We start from the raw sequence: 5,770 nt of genomic DNA, 5'->3' as shown, positions 1-5,770 counted from the left end.
AGTATGAGGACGCTCTTTAATCACCAGTAGTCATTGATCATATCGACTTTGCTAAAATACAACTATTCTGATATAATATAATATCAATCTCATCTTTTTTGTCCCTTGCTAAGCCGTGTTTTATTTGTTACTCCTATTGATGGAATTTCATCGTTCAAAGAAAACTTTCAAATCACTTGAAATATTTAATACTTAATTTGTGATTTTGGCGAACTGATCGAATCATTAGCGTGACAAGCAAAATGTTTAGCAGCATCTCTTCGGGCTTATACATTTAGTTCAAATACCGCCGAGCACAACTTTGCCTTTCATTCTTTCGAGGTCGATAAAATAAAGTAGAACATGTAATCGACTAGCCCTCTCCGCTCAAAGGTTTTCAGGTCTTGTGTCTAAAATAGAAAGAATTATTATTATTATTACATTATAGATTGTATAAACATAAAATCTAACCCAGATGTATTAATACAATTGTCGTTTGCTTTTGTTATTTTTACAATCTCACCATTTAGTATTTTTTTCTTAAGGCAGGACGAATGTTACGATTTTACGTTCTTGTAATAGTTAATTGTATCACGTGATTGACAAATGCTCTTTGCTTTAAAACCGGATTTTGAGCTGAAAGCACTATTCATTGAATAAAGTCTTTGGTATACGAATCACTTTATCGTTACTTCTTACGACAATATACTTATTGAATGTGGAGCAGAGCATAAAGCGAATGAAAAACATGAATTTATGTCGACTCTGCCGGCATCTACGAATATTCTCTTATGAAGGGTTCGGCCTTGCATACTGCTCCAGGCATGCACTGAAGCATTCCTGTTTCTCTTACTGGACAACTGATCTGGAATGCCCTAGCGCTGTATAAACCTGTATAAGCTTGGGCTACCCCAGACTCGGGGAGGGGAAGAGTTGAACAAACTTAAGGCCTGCTCCGGATGGCGTACACTATCTATGTCACTGGAACTAAATGCTTTTAACATAAACATGCGTTCTCGTGAGTGAGAACAAATAGTAACACGTTATTGAACTAAAAGTTTTATCTTATTCTTCCTTAGTACTTCTCATCTTCCACTATAAAACTCAAGTCCTCAGTTTACGAAAATAATGTAACACTTTTATTTCACTCCCTCCGGTAGCTTACAATTTTGAAAAAGGCTTTCTCTTTTGCCGACGCTATTCTATACATATACTGAGTGTGTGTGCGTAGTCAATGGAATATATTTTTTAACATGCATTGACAACTTGAATGCGTGACTATTTTATTAGGAAACTTTCGGATTTCCTTATATAATTTGTTTTGTTTAGAACAATAAATTTTCTAGGTTAATCGACATTTCCAACACTTTCCGCAACTTATATCCTGAAGGAAACGGTTTTAGTGGCGATAGCTATTGGTGAGAATCGTGTGTGTGGATGTATGCATTCATTATTTTTTTAAATGTATTTCTGTAAGACTGACATGCATAGAGATATAGATTTATATTTCTAACACATACGTCCAGAATAATGAATAATAAAGACACCTGTATCAGTCTCCCAATGCGTGGAACCTTCTTTGTCTTCTACTGTGACTCAGGACCGACCAATATTTTGTGCATGGATTTGTTTGTTGAAAGCTGAAGAAATCCGTAGTATACGTGAATGTGTGTGTGACTGTATACACACACCTTACTACAACCCTAGTTAAAATTGTATAACTTTCTTTAATATGGCAATCTCACTCCTTCATTTATCCCAGAAAAAAAAAATAATAATATTTCTCCAACTTCCACGAGAGATATAGAAATAAACAAGTATCCGCGCGCGCGCGCAACTATGAGCAGGAAATATTGACAAAAGAATTTAATATGTAGTTTGTTTTTTTCTTTTTAAAGATAGGCGAAAATAGAGTGCAAATATTTTAATTACCGATATACTGTTATAACGTTAAATGTATGGAGGTAAAATTCCTTACCAAGGGAATCAACGATTACATATATATATATATATATGTATATATATATATATATATATATATATATATATATATAATTATACCTCGTTATTGCTTGAAGGAAAAAAATTGATATAAATCTTCATAGACGAGGGTTTGTTCAGTGCACGTGTTTTAGATTTTATTATCTTTAGAGCGATTTTCCTTGCTTTGGTTCTTTTCTTTGTTCGTTGAATAGTTAGTCGCTTAGGTTTGTCCTATTACCATATTTTTTTCTTTATATCATGTAATAAAAGAACCACTTGTAGGTTGTCTTTTCGAACCATTGACCTCGATCTTCGCGACTAAAGCGCTCACTATCTTTCTCCTGTTGAGAGGGCGAAGTGAAGAAGGAGGAGGTATATATGTTCTTTGGCAATTCACTTAATTATTATTCATTGACGTTCTTTTCCGTTGCTTCTTCTTAATTCATTTCTGGCGACAATATAAAATTAAAACAGAAAGAAACCATTCCCTTCACTAATATATATGAGTACATACATACATAGGTACGCATATATACATACACACAGGTATTCAGGATGGAAGTAGCTGTAAATATACTTCCAAGTCAAGCACACCTGCTGGGATAAAATGGTTCCAGAGCAGGTCGTCTGTAGTCTGTCAGTAGACACACACACATTTGAGGATGTCAGGAATTTAAACTATTAGAGTTCTAAGTTACCGACTGTTTACACACCTGCCATTAAGCCTTAAATTTTGGTTACAAAAACCTCAGGGCGGACTGTGCTTAGAAGAGTGTTTATTAATAGAAAAGTTAATATTTTGGATAAATTCATTCTCAATAATTGATAATTTAGTTATAATAAAACATTTTTTCGATTATTAGGCTACACAAAATATTTCCTTCGTTATTTGGAAGGCAAATTTTTAACAAAGCACAGGAATTGAACAACAAAATATGACTCATACAATAAACATATATGTAAATCATTTCAATAGGTAAAATTCTTGCTATACCGTATCAGGCTTTTGTCGCCAAAACTTAAAAGTTTGCCCACCTGTCTTCAAGGTGAACATCAGTATGGTCGCTCGACCTGCTAGAAATAGCAACCTAATCTTCCTCATATACCCTATCGTCTTTAAGAGGAATGACACATTTGATAATTTAATCATGCATTGTCTGAGAAGGAGAAATGGTCAACTCTGGGACGGTTTTTATTATTATAATCCTATTCGACCTGAGACTTACTGTAAGAAATTGGTTAAAATGTACTAGAATGAACTTTTTTTTATTTCCAAGCAATTTTTTAATGTTCAGTTTTGTAGTAAATGTTATTCTTTGTCAAATTTCTACCAATTAAGTAAATCAGCCCACTTACCATGTGAAACTACTCTCGTACAACATTTGATATTAGCAATATGTACCGAGTTCCCATAACATTTTCTATTTATTTCATACGAAAATCTGAATAAATTACGTTAGTCAAGGGAATCCCAATATTTGGAATATGGATATTTGCTATCTTTTACTCTTTCAACTTTTCTTTAACTTTAGCTGCTTCAGCATTTAGTGAAGAATATTGTTTTAACCACAGGATAGCTCTGATTGTAATGGATCTGTGAGAAAAGGCGTTCCAGCCATGACCATTTTGTCTTATTCTTTTCTAGAAGTAATGAATTCCTAAGCTAACATTATAAAATAATATAAACTTGCTTTTTTTTTTTCATTGAAGACGGAAGTTTCATTTCATTTCTTTTTGTCACGAAGATTTGGTTGCTCTTTCTAGCAACTCGAGTGACCAGGTAAAGGTTCTCTCGTCTCGTTCCCTTCGTCACCTGTTGTTTAGTCCCGAGTTGGATCTGATTGAACAGACATGATCAAAGACGTCCCACCTGTGACCATTCCGTCTTACTTCCCAGACATAATGGACTCTACGTGTATATCACAGAATAGGGGTATTTCTATTCTGTATATAAAAAAAGTTTGGCTACTTTTTCTAGCAGGTCATGCAACCACATACAGGCACCGTCTTTGGTCTGTCTCAGTAATAATTTTGTTGTTATTTAGCCTCAAATCAACCCTAATACAACAGACCTATCACCAAAGATATTCCAGCCTTCAGCAAACCGTCTTTTTAGGGATAATCTAGGACATTACGTGCAATTTGGGGTATGATTTAGGGTAGGGGGTGATACTTTGGCTGCTATTTTTAGCGTGTCGAGTGACCAGGTCGAGGCTCTTTCATTGGTTTGATTGCGTGAGGAGATTTTTTACACATCATCGACTGATGAACGAAGGAGCAGAAGTAAAGATAACTAATTCATATTAATAAAAGTTGATACCACATTTAAAAGAAACAAACTCATATTCTTGTTGCATTGTATGTATGTATGTCTGTCTGTCATCGGCAGAAGCTAGTCAAAAGCTGAGAGTTCCGTGTATTGGCACTTACCAAACAACGAATTTGGCCATTGTCACTCTGTAACTTCTGCCTATTATTAATGTGTGTGTGTGTGCTATAAAAACATTTCTGGATATTAAAAAAGGGATTTGTTAGGGGAGATTTTCAGTTAAAATTTTTCTGTTGTCGAAGATTCATCGTTTTGTCAATGACTAAGGAAAAAATTAACGTAATGTGTAAGTGTGTGAGTGTGTTTCAAGGTAATTTATTCAGGTACACGATGTATAATAGGTCATTAAATGTAAAACTGTAAATAATAATAATATAAGGGAACTCATTAGGGGCTGCTATTGTAAATTGAAACTATAATTGTAATGAGTAGGGCTATGACTGTTTTAGCGGCGTTACAGAACGCCGGGTAAATCAATACGTTATTTATTGACAGCAAACTAGTGTACATAGATCAGAACAGGGTCCCTATACTTGTGAGGTCCCCCGAACAACTGTTCAGTGTGCTCATGCTGTAACACGCACTGATTGAAGGTACTCTATCTGTGACCATGTCATTTGAGCGACATTTACGAGTGTGTCTCTTCCTTTTACGAAGATGATGGGAGGTGTTATTCTTTGGCTGCTATTTCTAAACAGCTCGAGCAGCGACGTAGGTAAAAAATCCCGCACTGGCTCGATAATTAAGAAGTATATTTTACCTTATGTGGATGTGATATTTCCTCGTGTATTTTATTTTACACACATCGTTTCTTAATTCTGTAAGACTGACATGCATAGAGATATAGATTTATATTTCTAACACATACGTCCAGAATAATGAATGAACGAAAGTAAAAGGAAATAATTTATGCTGAAAAGATTATCACGTTTTTAATGGGATACATAAAGCTAACAAGTGTCAGTTATTTATTGTAATATTAGAATTAACAGAAAAGTCCTCACAAAATGTGCGTGTGAGTAATAGATGTGTGTATTTCAGTTACCATTTTGCTATGGGAGAAAGTGAAATTAACATTAAAAAAAAAAAATTCAACGACTAGCGATCTTTCGATGTAAACTATGTATTGTAATGCCCATTTTCTGACAAATATATTCGGTGTCCGATGTTATTTAAAATATTCCTGAAAATGTTAGGATGAAAAATCGGATACGCCGAAGTTTAAGTTACGAAAGAGGAAATTTTAAAATGGAAAAAAAAAGTCAGTCGGTTTCTTTACGCGTGCAAAAATATGCGTTGTTGAAAAAGTTACCAGAAAACAAAGTCCTGGCGGTTGATGAGGTGTTGAGAATCGAATTAAACTATGCCAAAATAATAATAATAATAATAAAAAGGGCTGGAACGGTTTCGAAAAAGATATGTATTTTAAAAAAACAGACGTCGTGGCATTCAATATTTAAAACATTTAGTGCAGAAATA

At 34.3% G+C, this 5,770-nt stretch overlaps 1 long non-coding RNA gene across 3 annotated transcripts in view; it reads left to right on the top strand.

The window, feature by feature from the left end:
* Nucleotides 1-2,280: 2,280 nt before the first annotated feature.
* The window catches only part of LOC128248695 (uncharacterized), a 56,748-nt gene continuing 53,258 nt past the window's right edge, over nucleotides 2,281-5,770 (top strand). For all 3 annotated transcript variants that reach the window (XR_008264855.1, XR_008264854.1, XR_008264856.1), the window contains exon 1: nucleotides 2,281-2,334. This is a non-coding gene — a long non-coding RNA (uncharacterized LOC128248695). The remainder of the gene's footprint in view (nucleotides 2,335-5,770) is intronic.

The sequence above is a fragment of the Octopus bimaculoides genome, chromosome 9 (genome assembly GCF_001194135.2).
Source record: "Octopus bimaculoides isolate UCB-OBI-ISO-001 chromosome 9, ASM119413v2, whole genome shotgun sequence".
Taxonomy (NCBI): domain Eukaryota; kingdom Metazoa; phylum Mollusca; class Cephalopoda; order Octopoda; family Octopodidae; genus Octopus; species Octopus bimaculoides.
The sequence above is the reverse complement of the archived record's forward strand: the minus strand, read 5'-3'. Positions and strand labels throughout refer to the sequence as shown.